Below are 18,550 nucleotides of genomic sequence, written 5' to 3'. Positions count from 1 at the left end.
GGGTGAGCCACCGGCACCGCCCCCCGCCGACAGGCCGTACGCCGGCCCCGACTCCACCGACCCGGAAAGGACTCTACCGGGGTCTGCATTCGGAGGACCCTGGCACCACCCCGGCCCGCCCGCCGACGGTCCGTGAACCACCCCCACGCCCCCCGTTCCGCCTCGACGGCGGTGAAACTAGCCGAGCAACCCTGTCCGATCTTGTCCAAAGGACCGACCCAACTGCGGGCGCGTACGCTCAGGCACCCTCCCCCGATGTTGCAGGACATGTTGATCATCGATTCTTCAAACGCAGACTGCGGCCCCGGGTCAGTCCCGTGGCCACGTCTGGCTGAGGGTCGGTTTTATGTTGCGCAGGGTCGGCGGCCACTCCAACCCTCACACTTCCTTATCGCCTCGACAAGGTGGCGCTCTCTGCCGTCAATCGCTCCTCCTTCGCGGAGGAGCGCGGGCGGAGTGTCAGGAGCACCCATGCCAACCCACTTGGCGGGACCTGGCAGCTTCCTTGAAACGTTGGTCGGGTGCCTTCAGTGTGAGCCCGTCGTTCCTTATACCCTGCTAAACCAGCGAGCCGCCCCGAGTAGCCTGGTCGAGGACGGAGTCAGGTCCTCCCGGCGAAAAGTTTTAGGCGGGCGTGCACAAGTGGGGGCACCTATATCCTGGCGGAGGGGCATCGCGTCGTGGATTTGCGCGGAATGGGGTTGAGTTGCTAGTCTCACGGCCTAGGTGAGACGACTCCTCCCCGGCACCCCGGCGCGGCGTTTCGGTCTCTGACTCGATGCAATCCATCTTGCGGACGAGTGACCTGTCCTTAAGCGTTGGACTTCGAGCGGGCATCCTGCGGTCCAAGGCCTCCTTTGGGCAGAGGGTAGGACTGTTCTCGGTCGCCACCGACGGTCTCGACCGACTGCTCCACTCCCCGAGGTTCCATTCCTTTCCCCGAGGTCTTCAAGAGAAGGGCAGGTGCAATAGACCCCTCGGCTCTCTTTCCCAGCTCGGGCCGGTCGGTCGCGTTTTGTCGAGGGGGCGCAGCGGTCTTCGCGGCGGGTCCCGGTTCGTGGAGCGACCCCCGGGCCCCGGTCCTTCCGCTCGTTCACCGCCCTTCACTCCGAAGGGCGCCTTCTTCCCGTCTCTGAAACGACGGTGCCGAGAGGCAGAGACAAGCTTTCGATGCGAAATCAAACGAAAATAAAACGACAACTCCTAGCGGTGGATCACTCGGCTCGTGTGTCGATGAAGAACGCAGCCAGCTGCGAGAAGTAATGTGAAATGCAGGACACATTGATCATCGACTCTTCGAACGCACTCTGCGGCCCCGGGTCAGCGCGTTTGCTCACTCCACTCCTCGACCTCAGCTCAGGCGAGACGACCCGCATATAACGCATATTAATAAGCGGAGGAAAAGAAACTGACAAGGATTCCCTCAGTAACGGCGAGTGAAGCGGGAAAGCCCAGCGCTGAATCTTCGCTTCCACGGGGCGCGGGAACTGTGGCGTTTGGGAGGTGCTCTCCGTCCGTCGACAGTTGCCCATGTCCTTGTGATCGAAGCCTCTCCCAGAGCGGGTGTCAGCCCCGGCCCATGGCGGCGACGGTGGCGTTCGGTCTGCCCCTCCTCGGAGTCGGGTTGTTTGGGAATGCAGCCCAAAGCGGGAGGTAAACTCCGCCTAAGGCTAAATACGGACACGAGACCGATAGCGAACAAGTACCGTGAGGGAAAATTGAAAAGAACATTGAAGAGAGAGTTAAAGAGTTCGTGAAACCGCTAAGAGGTAAACGGGTGGACCCGCAAGGTCTGCCCGGAGGATTCAGGCGTCGTCCGTCGCGCCCCGACGGCCGATCATGGATCGTAAGACCGATCGGCCGGCGTCGAGGCGTGCGGACCCGCTGCACTTCTTCCGGGCGGAGCGCCGCGACCGGTTCGACGGCGGCCACGTCCCCGCGGAAGGTGCCCGGGGCCCTCGGGTCTCCGGAGTTATAGTCGCGATGCGTGCGGCGCCCGCTGTCGGACCGAGGACAGGCAATCGACCGCCGCGTCTGCCCATTGCCCCCTCTCGGGGGGGGGGGGGGGGGGTGATGTCGGGCAGGGGCCGGGCCCCCGTCGTGCGGTCGACGGGTGCGCCACGCAGGGCGCCCGGGGTCTGCGGCGAGGTCCGGTCGCCTACCCGACCAGGACCCGTCTTGAAACACGGACCAAGGAGTCTAACACCTGCGCGACTCAAGGGTGTTGTACGAAACCCAGAGGCGCAATGAAGGCGAAGGGCCGTCCGTATGTCCAAGGTGGTATCCCCGCCGTCTCCGCGGTGGCCCAAGTCGGAATCCGCTAAGGAGTGTGTAACAACTCACCTGCCGAATCAACTAGCCCTGAAAATGGATGGCGCTGGAGCGTCGAGCCCATACCCGGCCGTCGCGGCAGTCCACTCCGACTGAGCCAGGCCGCGACGAGCAGGAGGGCCGCCGCGGCGAGCGCCGAAGCCTCGGGCGCGAGTCCGGGTGGAGCCGCCGCGGGTGCTGGTCTTGATGGTAGTAGCAAATATTCAAACGAGAAATTCAAAGCCTAGCGGAGAAGGGTTCCACGTGAGAACAGTAGTTGGACATGTATGGGTCAGCTGGTCATGAGTGATAAGTGAAGGCCACTCGGAAGTGCGGGCCCGGTTTCGTGGTCACTGCGCGTCGCCCCGGCCCGCTCTGCTTGCTCCCGGCGGTAACGAGGTTGGGTCCTCGGGTCCTTCCGAGGTTCGTCGGGCGTACGGTGGCGGGTGTGGCCGCGGGATTCTGTGCGTCACGAGCCGTCCCGGCATACCGAAAGGGAATCGGGTTAACATTCCCGCGAACGGGGAAATGTTCGCCCGGCGCGGCAACGCAAGCGAAGTCGTTGACGTGGGTATGAGCCCCGGAAAGAGTGCTCTTTTCTTTGTAAGGCGCACGTGTCCTGGAATCGGTTCGCCCGGAGATAGGGACAGCTGCCCCGTAAAGCACCGCGGCTTTTGCGGTGTCCGGTGCGCTCAGGTGGGCCCTTGAAAATGGAAGGGAGAGGCGTGCGATTTTCGCGTCGGTCCGTACCGATAACCGCAGCAGGTCTCCAAGGTGAACAACCTCTAGTCGATAGACCAATGTAGGTAAGGGAAGTCGGGTAGCCGGATCCGTAACTTCAGGAGAAGGATTGGCTCTAATAAGTGTTGTGACGGTCGCACTGCTGGGACGGACAAGAAGTGAGATGGGAGTGTCCGTGGCTGAACTAGGCCCGTTGGCTGGGTCGACCCGCGATGGAACTGGCGACGTGACTGATCTTACACAATGGTGCTTTAACATCGGAACGACGTTGTTTACTTACTTGTACAATCAGATCAGAGAGGGATTGTTCACCGGCCAGTACAATACTTCAACAACAGTTTGGGGTTGTTTACCTTCCTGTCCCTTACATGGGAACGTAATAGGCTACCAACCTTTACGTAACCGAAGTACCTGTAAGCCAGTCCTGTTGTTGTATATTTGTGAAGAAATTATCTCATTAAAATACAAACACAATCATATTGAAACCCGTGTGGCCTAAAGTCCAAATCCTAGCCCTAGACTATATTACATGTACCTATTAGTAACTTGTTGACCAAGTCCGGTTCGGCAATCATGTCCTTGCTTATGCTGGCTGCAATGGGCCCAACCAGCCAGCTGTGGCCATGTGGGGTGGGGCCTTATACCTGTGTGGAAGGTGTGTCGGAATGACTGGTTAAGTATTAAAAGCTACAAAGTGTTGTAGTGTTGACTGCGGTGTATGCTACAAGAGTAGAACTATTGACAGCTACATAGTGTTGCAATGTTGACTGCAGTATACTAAGAAAAACATGTCAGGCACAAGTAGAAAATTGACACGGAAAGTTCTACATTACAATGTTTATTTTGATATTGCATATACATATACATGAATATAGAATAATAGAGAGATATATAGAATGAACAGAAATCCCCCTTGCTATATGAGGTGAATGTCGACCATGGTCTAGTGATGTTATTCTTACAATAAAAACTACATTGCCACCGTTTCAGACTGAATCATGATGTCTCCCACTAAACTTTTGTTGAGATGGACTTTTCCCTTATAAAAAAGATGACCTATTCTAATCTCTCAAGTTCAGACACATATTCTATTTGATACTGCATATACACCATTTTCTCAACATAAAGTTCAGTATTCCTCATCACCACAGTCAATATTTGACATGGCCTTCATGCTGACTTGAATGTCATTCACTGGTTTGTAAAAAGCTGGCACACATACACTAATTGTACTGCCAAGCTGGGCGTGAACTCTCTTGATGTGATTCTAACAGCGTGACGAGGCTCATTCAGCCTAGACGGAGGCACCACAAACCACACAAAGTCCTCTGTTATACTAGGCATGGACAGTATCCATACAACTTGATCTGCCTGCACAGACCCCCCAAAACTGTAAATAGAACATGGTCTGTGCAGTTTTGAAAGGTGAATATCTTTATAACAATATACACTACTATGACTAAATAAAAGGCTCTGTTATGTTGAGATAAACATGGTCTCTCAAATTACTTTAGTCTTGTGCCAAAAAGCAGGTTTACAAGTTTTCCAACATCACCTTCAAATCTGATGAGAACAGTTCAGTTTTCAAGTAACCAATGTTTTAGGATTAGAAAATAATGGCTGACAAGCCCTCTACAGAACTCCCCGTGTGGCAGCCCTGTTGGTATTCCCAACGTGTGCTGGACTCAGGCAAGTCGACTGTGCCCTGATCTTCTAGAAAGTCAATGGTAAAGTTCAGCGTCCTGTGTGGCATCACACCCCACAGTGCAGACACAGAATCTTTTCTGGGAACTCTGAGAAGAAAATACATGAAATGCAACTAATTATTATACATAGAACATAACATTTTATTGCTTGACAATCATAACAGGTACAATGTATGGCAACTAGACTAAGGAACTTAGGATTTTAACATTATTTTATCCACAAAAAGTCTGCGTACTGTGTTGTGCGGCCTTAATTTGACGCCCTAATTTGACACATCCATTCTGGACTAGCCCTTTTACCCTTCTGTCGTAAATACACAAAACGCCCGGTTTGCGGCAAGCTCACCAACCCCAAAGTCGAGGGTAATCAAGGTTATTATTATTTATAAATCTTGTCATAAAATTGTCCGAGAAGCAGCAGAACTTGTGTTGACTTTCTACCCATAATTTCCATATTTAATCTCCTCTTTTCGTAAGGATTCACCGGTGGAAATCTACCGTTATATATTGGTACACGAAAACACGCCCCCCTCCCCCACACTGTCAGACGTAAAAGTTCCCGAGTCAAATGTTGGCGATAGTCGACAAAATGACGGTCACTACCAACCGTAACTGGCCGATATTAAGTCCAAGTGTCCACAGCGACACTGACAACACGTGGCGTGCGTTAATATCGGCGTATTTCGCCAAAGACGAACACAACTTACCCGAAGCAAATGGCCGGCAACATCGTGGGAGACCACGAACTTGTCCGATGTATGCCCTACCCTACTTCCGGAGCGGAACGCGTCATTTCCGGAGTACAAACAGAAATGATATAGCAAACAGAAATGATATAGCAAACAGAAATCGTATGGTATTTTGGAATCGTATAGTACCAGATTTTAAAACAATACCAACTTTCAAAAATAATAGCACCACTTGTATATTCGATTTGAAAAACACATATTCCATTCTAAATTACATACCTATTCGATTTGAAAAACACATGTTCCATTCTAAATTACATACCTATTCCATTTCAAAAAACGTATACGATCTTTTTGACACTGTTTCTGCTTCGTAATAGACGCCCTGTTCAAAATCAGTACCGTTGTGCGTGACTCAAATGATTATGTTAACACAATTAATTAAGACTTGAGTTGCGACGTACATCACAGTACATGCAAGGTCTCAGAACACAGAATTTATCAGGGACCCGCGGGGTCTATGACGTGGGTACAAAAAACAGTACGGCCAAAATTAATCAAGACTGGGTAAAACGTCGCATATGATCGGTATCCATGTGAAAACTGTGCTGTGTTGTGTGGAAATACTAGTATGTCGGCTTTAATATGTGAAGATTTTCCTCCTTATGTATACATATCAAGGCGCTTTTTACTTACGCAACTTCCTCTTGGGGTGAGTCGGTTGCAGTTCAGTGACCCCTTGCAGAGCGCTGTTTCAAAGTGGGCGTGAGAAGGTGATATGCTGACAGATTTTTTTTTTTTTTTTTTATATTTGTACATTGTACCCTAAACTCAAACATAGTCGTTTTTCGTTTCTCAAGTGCACCCTAACATAATCTTCACAGCGTTGAAGACAGTCAACTAGAGGCCCTTAACTATAGAAATCCCCATTGGCCGAAAACTATGTTCTGCTGACTTTTTTCCGGTTATTACCAGGCTATAAGGGATTCCTTATTAAACATTTGACATCATCGTCCTGGATTTTATGGCATGCATGAGGAACAAAAGAATCTACCAACACAGTCCTGGCCATGTTTTTTCTCCCCTCTTCCCTTTTGATTTTTGAAAGGGCATTGCACGCGATGCAATGTTTAGCTGACTACGGTTTGACTTTCGGTGTTAATAAAATTCTTCCATAAAGATTATGCGTGCCGGTCCTTTCTGGTGAGTTTATTGTATGATTGACTCGTATGATTGTGCAATCAGGTTACTAGTACGTCATTTCTTGCCAGATGTTATGGTCGTATAGGGGAGGGGGGTGCAGAACCAACGACATACCCCGCTCTCCAGAAAAGACACCTTCAAATTCCACTCCCAACATTCAATATGGCATTGCATTATACAGATACTGGCTATATTTATTTAAAGAAGGTCTAATGGTCATAATAGCAGGGTACGCATATTACAATATGTTTAACAGGACTGGCGACGTAACAATAACAGATTTCATAACGATTTTGATGTTACAATTCAAAGCGTTATATCTTTACAAGGGAGTCGGAAGGGACTATTGTTAAGCTTGCAAGGAGGATCAATTAAGAAGAGCGACATACCATGTGTTAACTGAAGTTCTCACCTCTTTTTATCTACTGTGGTGGAAGCGATGGCTGATTGGCCATTTTATGTCACCGCAAGGAACAGACTGCAACGCTCTGAAACGTACCGTCTGCTTTAGATGAGTTTGTTTTTTTTTGCGTGTGAATTTGTTAGCTACTTCTCTCCAAGCAGAGGTTGGTGGGGAAGATTGTGACAGTTTTATCATATGCCCCTTTTTTTCTGCTCTTCCCACCACCAACTTTTGGTGGAGATAGCGGACAAAAACCGGGGCATATATGATAAAACTGTCATAATCTTCCCCACCAACCTCTGCTTGGAGAGTACATTGAAAGGGGTGTCTGATTGTGTTGAAGATTTTATTCAGGAATTTTTCAGAAGATATTGCAATAGGTTTGTGTTCGTTTTAATGTTAGATTATATGAATTCTGAAGACGAACTAACAATTTCCACTTCTCGAAAACAACAGTAATTTTTCGTCTCATAATTTTACGAGCAACAATGCTTATTTTGGCAACAGTCGTGGGTTTATGGCAACGTTCAACGTCAGTACATTCAGCGCTAGGCGACAAGTGCAGCACCTTCCTGACGATGCAGGTAAAAACAACAATTTGATGGAATGAAATGAAATGAATCGACATACTATGATGTGCGATGTTGCTTTCCAAGTTTGATAAACAAGGATGTATACCATCCCGTTTTTGTCGACTGTCTAACTACTTACTATAATAGGCTCCATTTGCCCCTGTGGTTGGCATCTATTTCGCCGAAACTGCTACCAGACCCTCCGACATCCCGTACAGGTCTGTGAACTGGGAGGAGTCAGACGCCAAGTGCCGAGAATATGGTGCCAACTTATGCTAGAGTGCATCATCTCTATGTCCTGTACATTTTTCTGTTGTTTAGTAAAAAAAAAAAAAAAAAAATTATGCTAGGGTCACATTTCCAACCGGGGGCCCGGCCAGGTAGCTTGTTGGAACGAAAACTATGATATAAAAGACACACAAAACATTTTAAAAACTAGAGATAAATATTAGCTGCTTCAGCAAATATGAACAGGTTTGCGTTTTAGTGTAACTTATGTGGGGGAAAGGTAACATTTCTAAATAAGTAGTTGAAATACAGCATAATTCATCTCCCTCCCCTTGCAAGAAATGACTGTTTTGAAATGGACTGTTTTGTAAAAGCCACCCCCTTGGGAGAATGAACTCTTCCGGTGGTACATGAACATCCTTACTCTTAATCTGTCGCCATGACCCTTAATCCGACAGCACAGACCATATTCTGTCACCCTTTCTCTTAATCCGTAATCATCATTATCATTGATACATCATTGTAACCCTTAATCCGTCACCGTAGCCCTTACTCCGTCACCATAAGCCTTAATCCGTCACGAAAGTTTTAAATACTTCACCGTTGCCGTTAATCCGTCACCATAGCCAGTAATCCGACCTCATAATCATTAATCCGTCCCCATAACCCTTAATACGTCACTCTTGCCCTTAATACGTCATGATAATCTTTAATCCGTCAGGAAAGTCTTTAATCCGTTAGCGTTGCCCTTAATCCCCTCAACATAGCACTTAATCCGTCACCACAACCCTTAATACGTCACCATAGGCTTTAATCCATGACTCTTTCCCTTAATCCGTTACCATAAACCTTTATCCGTCAGCGTATCCTTTAATCCGCCATCGGAGACCCTAATCCGTCTCCCTTTCTATTAATCCGTCATTCTTATCATTAATCCATCACTGTAACCCTTAATCCCTCACCCTAGCCCTTACTCTGTCACCATAAGCCTTAATCCGTCACGAAAGTCTTAAATACTTCACCGTTGCCGTTAATCCGTCACCATAGCCAATAACGCGACCTAATAATCCTTAATCCGTTCCCATAACCCTTAATATGTCACTCTTGCTCTTAATACGTCATGATAATCTTTAATCCGTCAGGAAAGTCTTTAATCCGTTAGCGTTGCCCTTAATCACCTCAACATAGCACTTAATCCGTCACCACAACCCTTTTATCCATCACCACAAACCTTTATCCGTCAGCGTGTCCTTAAATCCGCCATCAGAGACCATAATCCGTCACCCTTTCCCTTAATCTGTCATCCTTACCCTTAATCCGTCACCATAACCCTTAATCCGACAGCATAACCCTTAATTCGTTACGAAAGTCTTAAATCCCTCATCGTTGCCTTTAATCCATCAACATAGCCAATGATCCATCCCCACCCGTCACCGTAACCCTTGATTCGTCAATCTTGCCCTGTATACGTCATAACAATCCTTAATCCGTCAGGAAAGCGTTTAATCCCTCAGCCTTGCCCTTGTCCCGTCACCATAACACTTAATCCGTCACCATAACCCTTAATCTGTCACCATAGCCCTTGGTCCGATACCCTTGCCCTTAATCCGTCACCATAAACCTTAATCCGTCACCGTAACCCTTGGTCCGTCACTCTTGCCATTTATACGTCATAATAATCTTTAAGCATGAAAATAAGGATATGACACACACATAAACATGCATTTCTTCGGTTACCCCCTGACGCAGTACATTGGCGTGTGCATTCCAAGGCCACCGTAAGACTCCTGTACTGTTGATCCAGACATGACCCAGAGTTATCAGTAACTTCCCATGTGCCGCCGCCAGCAGACTGTCCTTGAAACAGGGCCAGGCTGCCAATTACAGGCACAAGGTCACAGACAAATGGGAACAAAGAACCCTTTTCAATTTGGTTAAAGGTGTCTTGTTTGTTACATGTAGTCTACTTTCACTACGTGGCGTGACCTCGACCTCAGTGTTGTTTCGTCTTAAACTGTTTTGAATATTAACATTGCATCTCTAGATCATATAACTGATTGGTCAGTTCAGTTGTGTCACCACTCCCAAAATGTAAAAAAAAGTTGATGTCCGTATAAATATGTTTGACAGGTCTAGAGACGGCCCACTCCCCCAGAAGCAAGCGACGAACCTGAACCTGGGCGGCAGGGCCGACACCGCGAAGGTAAACCGCCGCAGAATACAATCCACACACGCTCGCGGTGTTACTGGGTCTTGGAGGAACTATGAATAGCTGGGTAAGCAGAAACCTACTTTTTTGGCAAACGATTGGCTGAAGCTCTTCTGTTTTTGAACATGCAGCAGAGTTCACTTAAGAATACAAATCAACCTGGTGCTGAATTTTAAGAATTGAGAAACTATGTTCTGTATTTACAGTCGTACGGCGATCGCACTAAGGCCCCCATTCCACTAGACGGCGATCGCGCTGCGACTTTGTTGCGACCTAAATTGGATTTGTGTAATCATTGACTTCATGCTTGGGATATCATGCAGAATGTAGATGTCTGACTGAAAGGACAACAAAATACACAAGGCGTAAAATTACTCGTTTATAATAATCAATGAAATTCAGTGAGCGCTCTGTCAAATCTTAGGTCGCAGTGAGGTCGCCACCTCCAGTTTTTAGGTCGTAGTGAGGTCGCCACCCCAGTGGTTTTGGGGTATACGTGGTATAATATCGGATCGTATGGCAAATCATTACATGAATTATGTCTGCAAGATCTATTCGTTTCAAAGATAAAGCGTATTGTTCTGTCGGTAGACTTGATTGGTGGCCGGGTTATACAACAATCTTTATTGACACAACAAAAGTACAGCGACTTTCGTAAGGTCTACTATATCTATACATACATACAAACTATAACTTTTACGAAAGCCCTGTGATCATGGAATAGTCAATGATCATCCTACAATCCGTCATAAATTTATGTGATGATTCCCCCAACCTTACCTTTCATTTGATGTATTGTTTAATATCAACTTGCAACATATATGTATATATCAATACCGTAATTCTTGTTTGTCAACTGGAACTTAATTTTAGCTGGTTTAACGGTCACTAGTCAACAGCTAAAATGTTATCACCGCAAATTTTTCATCACTAAAGTTTGAGACAGTAATGTTTGTTCCCACCGTTAGAATTAAGTACCGTGACCTACTCCATTTTCCCCAAACCGCTATATTTTCTTGCCGCTATATTAAAGTGAGTAACCCATTGAGGCGAACGCGTGCTGTAGTGTCCGGGGTGGTTTCTGGCGCAATCTATGTATCAATAATGTATAATGTAGTCCCAGTTCAATTCAGTGCACACGTCGCGTGCACTGCGAAACTGTGATACTTTTTAATGATATGAAATAAACCAAATCATCAATCTGTGTTGTTTGAGAAAATAGCGAAAGTAACACCGAATGTTGAAAACTTCAAATGCCCCACTTCGACTAGTGGCACTTTTTATTTTGCATTGTCTATAAAGAGCAAGTTAACCCCGCCCTGTATCAGTAACGCTAATTTAGAACATCGCCTCCTATTCCCCTGTTAAAACTTATTTTCAAAAAGCTGAAGGCACAGGTATAATCGATCACATTATGAATAACCTTTGAAATTAATCTATCAGGTGTGTCCCGTTGAGCTGTGACAAGAAGATAGATCAGGTATCCCCCGTGCCGATTTGTAAATAGCGTATGCACCATTCCCCGTACATCGAGAGTTTCTACTGAACATGTCTTTGATAGTTCCGACTTGGCAAGTGTGCGTAACTTTGTTTGCCATGATCGACAGTTGCGTAATTTCTTTTTAAGCAAAATAGTTTGAAATTCTCACCATGACCTTCGGCGACAGTAAGCTAGACGGATCCATTCCACGCAAGTATTTACATCCATGCCCCACATCCTCCTTAGAGCGACCTGTCGCGGTAAGGCTACTGTCGTCTGCAAGGTTACTATGGCGACGCCAGGCGGGCGGAAGCAGTAGAGATGTTTGTATGTTGAACCTGGTACCCCGGGTTAAGTAGCTGTCCCTTATAGTATTTACAGACGGACATGTGTAAAACAGCCGGTATTTAAGTTTTAAACTTGTCACTTTAATGAGAAGGATTACACGTATTTAGAATAGATAACCCCTTTTTGTTCATGTCCCTGTATTTCTGTCCCAAAACATGTGTAACACAAATAATCTGGAGGACATGGTATTCAGAAAAAAATGACAAAACTAATTTACATGAGTCATACTATATGATCATCTATATTCCTCTTCTGATCATGATCCGTAAATGTTGTCACGTGTAATCCAGACGGAGAGATACACATAGGATATCAAATATCTTCTCTAATTCAGGTCGTCAAACTGTGTGACCCAATGTCATACAGTTCATTGAAATGTCACTTTTGAGATATCCCTATACCTGTTCACACAACCCTTGAGGTCAGCCTTGTTATAAGGATCCTGAGCCTCATGTCTGTAAATTTGCATCGTCAAGAGAACGCAGCTGATTCAGCATTAGGTAACAGGTTTCTAGAACTGACGGTTTACTTTAAAGTCGCGGCTGAGTGGGGGTCACCAGCCATGACCCTGCCGGTCAGTCTTTCAGACAGCAAACATAACAAGAGTTCTACGACCTCATACCTTCGTCAAATGATTTTGACCTTTATGACTGACGTATTAGGAGTGTTTTTCATCAATCATCAATCATACCAGTTGATCCCCTTCACCCAAATAACATAAGTTGTCCAAACCTCCTTGTTATGACTATGAGCTTAACAAAGAAGGTTATGCAAACATTTATCATCAATTATGCAAATAAGCTCCCTCCTTATTAGCATAATTTGATTCAATGGTGTTCACATTCACACAACTTCCTAATGCCACAAGTATGAAATTGCCGTCATTTACTAGTATGGAATTATAGTACTTTCTCATTAATTATGCTAATTAGGCCCACATTTGCATATTTCCTATCTATCAACATTCCTCTCTTCCTTAGTTACAAATGTCACATATTTGAATAGTCATATCATGGAACACAGCAGATTTTTAAAATTGCCTCATTAATCATGCGAGTTAGAATTTGATTTGCATAATTATCATCCGATCATACAAAGCATCACGTAAGCTATCTGCATACCAAAAATCATGACGATCCATCAAGACCATCTCGAGTTGTAGATTTCTCATTAATTATGTCAATGAGGTTCTCATTTGCAAAGCTGATATCTATTAATATTTCTCTCTTCCTCAGTTACATATGTCACATGTTTGAGAGTCCTATCATGGAAATTGATGGATGTATAAACTTTCCGCATTAATTATGCAAATTAGATACTGATTTGCATAATAAGTATCTTATCATGTACATCAGCACTCAAGCTATGTACTTACAAAAATTTATGACCATCCACCAAGCCCTTCTTGAGTAATTCCCTTTCAAAGTCTGAAGCAAAACCTGCCCCTGCTATAGCCAACCCATAGGTCTGCTTGGAGACTACCTTACCAATGCCTACAGCTGGCTGACAGCCAATTTGTGTAACTGACGTTTCCTGCCTTCAAGATGACCCCTCAGGACCCATACCCCTATCCATGACGCCTTGGAACAACACAGCCAACACGTACACATACTTCAGCATACAATATAACACATTTTTACACTTTTCTCGTTAATTATGCAAAACACTTCGCCCAAAATCTAATCATCTTGAGATTTCCCACATACACACCGACACACCAACTACGACAACAAACCATCCAGGCGTTCTCGACTTATTCTGTTCACTAACAGACACACAGACAAGCATCATCGAATAACCTTCTCGACGAAAATTCGTCGACGAAAGTAACTACTGGGGATATGCTGTCACTGTTATCACAGGAAAGTCAAAATAGCGGTGATCTTACAAGCAGTTTGTTTACTCAGTCATGGACAAGTTCTAAATGTTTATATATGCATTATTATAAAAGGTTCCTTGTTATGTTTCCTCTCAATCGTACTTTTCGATAAAGAGCCAGTGGGCTTTGCTTTGTCCGCGGCCAATTTTTGATAAATGCCATTTTAAATAATTCGGATGATGATTGGTAGCGATACATAACATGTTGCAGATCATATTCGTCAGTCAGATGATAGCTTTATATTTCCCAGCTGCTCATACCTGCTCAACTATACTGGATATTCCTAATATATGTTTCCTTCCGTCACAGCATGCAGCAGACCTTGGTGGAAACTGGTAGGAATGAATACAAGCTGTGTACCAGCTTCAGATGTCTGATCCCTCACAGCTGGCTGGCATGGGGTGAAAGATGCCATAGGAAGTACAGGAAGGTGAAGAGATTTTCTTATATTGTTTGTTGTTAATCAGATTTTGACTTTTGTTAAAATTATTTTTAAAACGGCTCATGTGACAACATCGTTGGAAAGGTCAATTATCAACTATAGAAACCTATTTGACATGAATTATTACATTTTATGCCTCCAGGTTGCCATACATAATATAAGAAGAGTAAGTTAGTGTGTCATATGGGTGTACTAAATCATATTATAGTATTTTCTTTAAACCGTAGAAATGTTAACATTAATTTACTTAACTCTCTCAGACCACGAAGGTTCATCAAAACATTTGCTTTGTCCCAAGATACAATATCATCAATATTTATGTTCGAATTCTCCACAGAACTGATCAACCATCTACTTCTACAGTCGCCAAGAACATGAGGGAGGAAGGCCACAGGGGATGCCTGACCAGAATCAGAGCCGTGTGCAGCCAAATGATTGCGCTGTTACAGCCTGAGAAAAGCTGACACGATTTAGAGAATTCACACGCTGACGTGCACATGTTGTCCACGTCATTTGATCTAAACGAATATGTATTGTCTATACTATTGTTTATTTTATTGTGCGACTTTTAGTGGCTGATTTTGCATGTATATCAAAGAAAATACAAGTGTTAACCTCACCGATGACAGCTCAAATCAAACCGGATGTACGCATGGTGGAAACACCATTCAAATGTGTATGCAATTGCAATCACAAGGTGCAGTAACATTTTACTCCGTCACTAATGTCCAAGAAGTTTCAAAGCAACTCCTTACCGAACTTGCAACGGTTACTGTAAAATTAGTCTGCTATTGTTGTGCCATAATTGTTATTCTTTGACATCTTTGACGGGTATTCGTTTGTTAAAGTGGACTGCAGCGAAGCGATAAAGTAATCAATGTTGTGTCAGCAGAGTAAGACAGTATACAGACAAGAGATTTCAAAGGCAAGGAAGTTTAGGTCAAAAGAGCAACAGAGACCTTCAGTAAGGATCGTAATAATTAGCCAACATTATGAAGTCACAATCAGTCAGTTTTATAACGGTAAGTGTGCACCTTGCTAAGTGTGCGGGAATCCTTGTTTCTGTGTCATTTCTTTATCATTGATGTGGTCGTAAACTAACATTAGCAAAAAAACCATCCCTCCGATCAATCACGCCCAATATTACTGACTCCAACAATTTTTAATCCAACATCACATTAAATAACAAATCTATATTAACCCTCTATCGTTGGGGATCTTGTCGTCCCTTACTTTTCGACAAGACCACAACAACATGATGCTCAGTGGACCTTGCTCGTCCTTTAGTACAGTGGGCCTTGTGTCCATTTGTGCCAACGGCAAAGTCACAACACCACCAAACTAATAACATTCATCTCTTGCACCTAAAATGAGTGGCAAAAGCCACCCCTCCCGTCAAAATGGTCGCACCTAACCCAAAACTAGGAAAGATATAGGGAACCAACATAAGTGACAAAAACCACCTCAAATATTATCGATTCCAACACTTTCTAATCCAACATCACATTCGATAACAAATCTATATTAACCCTCTATCGTTGGGGATCTTGTCGTCCCTTACTTTTCGACAAGACCACAACAACATGATGCTCAGTGGACCTTGCTCGTCCTTTAGTACAGTGGGACTTGTGTCCATTTGTGCCAACGGCAAAGTCACAACACCACCACACTAATAACATTCATCTCTTACACCTAAAATGAGTGGCAAAAACCACCCCTCCGGTCAAAATGGTCGCACCTAACCCAAAACTAGGAAAGATATAGGGAACCAACATAAGTGACAAAAACCACCCCAAATATTATCGATTCCAACACTTTCTAATCCAACATCACATTCAATAACAAATCTATATTAACCCTCTATCGTTGGGGATCTTGTCGTCCCTTACTTTTCGACAAGACCACAACAACATGATGCTCAGTGGACCTTGCTCGTCCTTTAGTACAGTGGGCCTTGTGTCCATTTGTGCCAACGGCAAAGTCACAACACCACCACACTAATAACATTCATCTCTTACACCTAAAATGAGTGGCAAAAACCACCCCTCCGGTCAAAATTGTCGCACCTAACCCGAAACTAGGAAAGATATAGGGAACCAACATTAGCGACAAAAACCACCCCCAATATTGTCGATTCCAACACTTTCTAATCCAACATCACATTAAATAACAAATTTATATTAACCCTCGGCCTCTATCGTTGGGGATCTTGTCGTCCCTCATTTTTCGACAAGACCACAACAACATGATGCTCAGTGGACCTTGCTCGTCCTTTAGTACAGTGGGCCTTGTGTCCATTTGTGCCAACGGCAAAGTCACAACACCACCACACTAATAACATTCCTCTTTTACACCTAACATTAGTGGCAAAAACCACCCCTCCGGTCAAAATGGTCACACCTAACCCGAAATTAGGAAAAGTATAGGGAACCAGCATTAGCGACTAAAACCACCCCCAATATTGTCGATTCAAACACTTTCTAATCCAACATCACATTAAATAACAAATCTATATTAACCCTCTATCGTTGGGGATCTTGTCGTCCCTTACTTTTCGACAAGACCACAACAACATGATGCTCAGTGGACCTTGCTCGTCCTTTAGTACAGTGGGCCTTGTGTCCACTTGTGCCAACGGCAAAGTCACAACACCACCACACTAATAACTTCCATCTATCACACCCACACATTAGTGAAAAAACATCCCTCCAGTAAACATGGTCACACTCAACCCACAGCAAGAAAAAATTAGCAAGAACACACAAAAAAAGAAAACTAGCAAGAAAAACACCCCTCCGTCAAAATAGTCACACCCAACATTAGCAACAAAAAACACCCCTCCCAATAAAATGGTCACATCCAACATGGCGGCCCCCTTCCTTTGATGCAAAAACAGAACAGGTTTTGCTATCGCAAACCTGTAATTATTCCTTACCATACGTTATGCAATACTATATTCTTGATATGCATCTTGTATTCTTTGTTTTCTCAACCAGCCCGGCCGGGCCCCGGCTTGGAAATGTGACCCTAGCATTAACCAGCGTCGCTGACCGGGCGGAATGAAATTTCTTCACCTTCTCCTGGTCACCAACGTGGTCGTCAAGCGTACCGCTGATCCAATGCCTTTTATCGGTACGGAATAATATACTGCCTAAAAGTATTGCATACGTTTTTGAAAAAACATTTCCATGTAGATTTTGTAGTGTATAGCTACATGAATATATAGTTATCTCCATGAAAAAATGGAGATATTGTTTTGGGTGTGTCTGTGTGTCTGTCTGTTTGTTTGTCTGTTTGTGTGTCTGTTTGTGTTTTCGGACTACTGTAGTCAGCATAACTCAAGAACCTCTTGATGGATTACAATGATATTTGGTATGTGGGCGGGTGTTGTGAAGCCCAAATTCAAGGTCGATTTTGGGCCCCCTGGTATGTGACCTTGGTCCTGCAGCAGAAATTCCATTTTTGTATCTTTTGACCTGGACGAGCTTATCTTGATTTTTTGGTGGCAGATAGCTTGTGATGGAATGAAGACGTGTGAAGACGTGGTGTGGGTTTGGGCCCTGTAGCAGCTTCCTCTGGAACTGCAGGGGCGTTATTGTGAAAATCTTCTAAGGAGAATAACTGAACAAAGGAACTATGGATTTCCATGATATTTAGTATACGGGTAGCTTAGACAGAGATGTACACAATGAAGTGCAAATTATGCTGATTAGGACTTAATTTGCATAACTAATGAGGAAAATCTATATTTGCAGTGTTTTCCATTATCAGACTCAAATACATGTAGCGTATGTAGTTTATGGAAAGTGGATCATCAACAGGTACCAATTATGCAAATAAATTCCTAATTTGCATAATTAATGCAAAAACACCATAATTTATCTAACTGTCAATATTGCAACATGTGTAAGTTAGATAAAGGTCTTTATGACCAAGCATATATTATGCAAATGTGTAAGTCATTTGCATGAATAGAGTTGTTTATGGAGATATGAGGTCGTGGAACTCTTGTTGGACATGTTTTATTTTCAAAAAGGTTTTCTAAAACAGAGACCATGCTTTGACATATAATATTCGTATTTGGTTTGGTGTTACGAAAGTGAAGAAAAGAAACGCCTAACGCATGGACTGGTGAGTGGCATTTCGTCCACCAAAACTAAGTACAGAAATTTAAAACATATATAATGGTTATTCTAGTTTGCTCATTGAAAACATTCAATGCCCAATTTTCGAATGAACAAGTACATGAGGAAGTCAACGGTATAATATTGATGATTTCGTTCCTCTATGTACCCCCGCGAAAGTAGTGCTAGTAAATGGCTACATGCATGTTAACATTT

General features: G+C 44.4%; 2 long non-coding RNA genes and 1 pseudogene across 3 annotated transcripts; 2 read left to right on the top strand and 1 right to left on the bottom strand.

The window, feature by feature from the left end:
* Positions 1-1,198: 1,198 nt before the first annotated feature.
* Positions 1,199-1,331, top strand: LOC136442766 (5.8S ribosomal RNA; annotated as a pseudogene).
* A 2,542-nt stretch (positions 1,332-3,873) lies between these two features.
* LOC136442172 (uncharacterized) lies at positions 3,874-5,825 on the bottom strand. Its single transcript, XR_010756968.1, has 2 exons — positions 5,465-5,825; positions 3,874-4,844 (listed from the first exon to the last, which is right to left on the bottom strand). It is a non-coding gene; the product is annotated as an uncharacterized lncRNA (long non-coding RNA).
* A 3,978-nt stretch (positions 5,826-9,803) lies between these two features.
* LOC136442237 (uncharacterized) lies at positions 9,804-15,263 on the top strand. Of its 2 annotated transcripts, none has more exons than XR_010756985.1 (3): positions 9,804-10,128; positions 14,078-14,198; positions 14,574-15,263. It is a non-coding gene; the product is annotated as an uncharacterized lncRNA (long non-coding RNA). The 2 variants fall into 2 exon arrangements; XR_010756984.1 differs by having other exon boundaries at positions 9,806-10,128; positions 14,548-15,263.
* Positions 15,264-18,550: the final 3,287 nt, after the last annotated feature.

Source organism: Branchiostoma lanceolatum, chromosome 9 (assembly GCF_035083965.1).
Source record: "Branchiostoma lanceolatum isolate klBraLanc5 chromosome 9, klBraLanc5.hap2, whole genome shotgun sequence".
Classification (NCBI taxonomy): domain Eukaryota; kingdom Metazoa; phylum Chordata; class Leptocardii; order Amphioxiformes; family Branchiostomatidae; genus Branchiostoma; species Branchiostoma lanceolatum.
The sequence above is the reverse complement of the archived record's forward strand: the minus strand, read 5'-3'. Positions and strand labels throughout refer to the sequence as shown.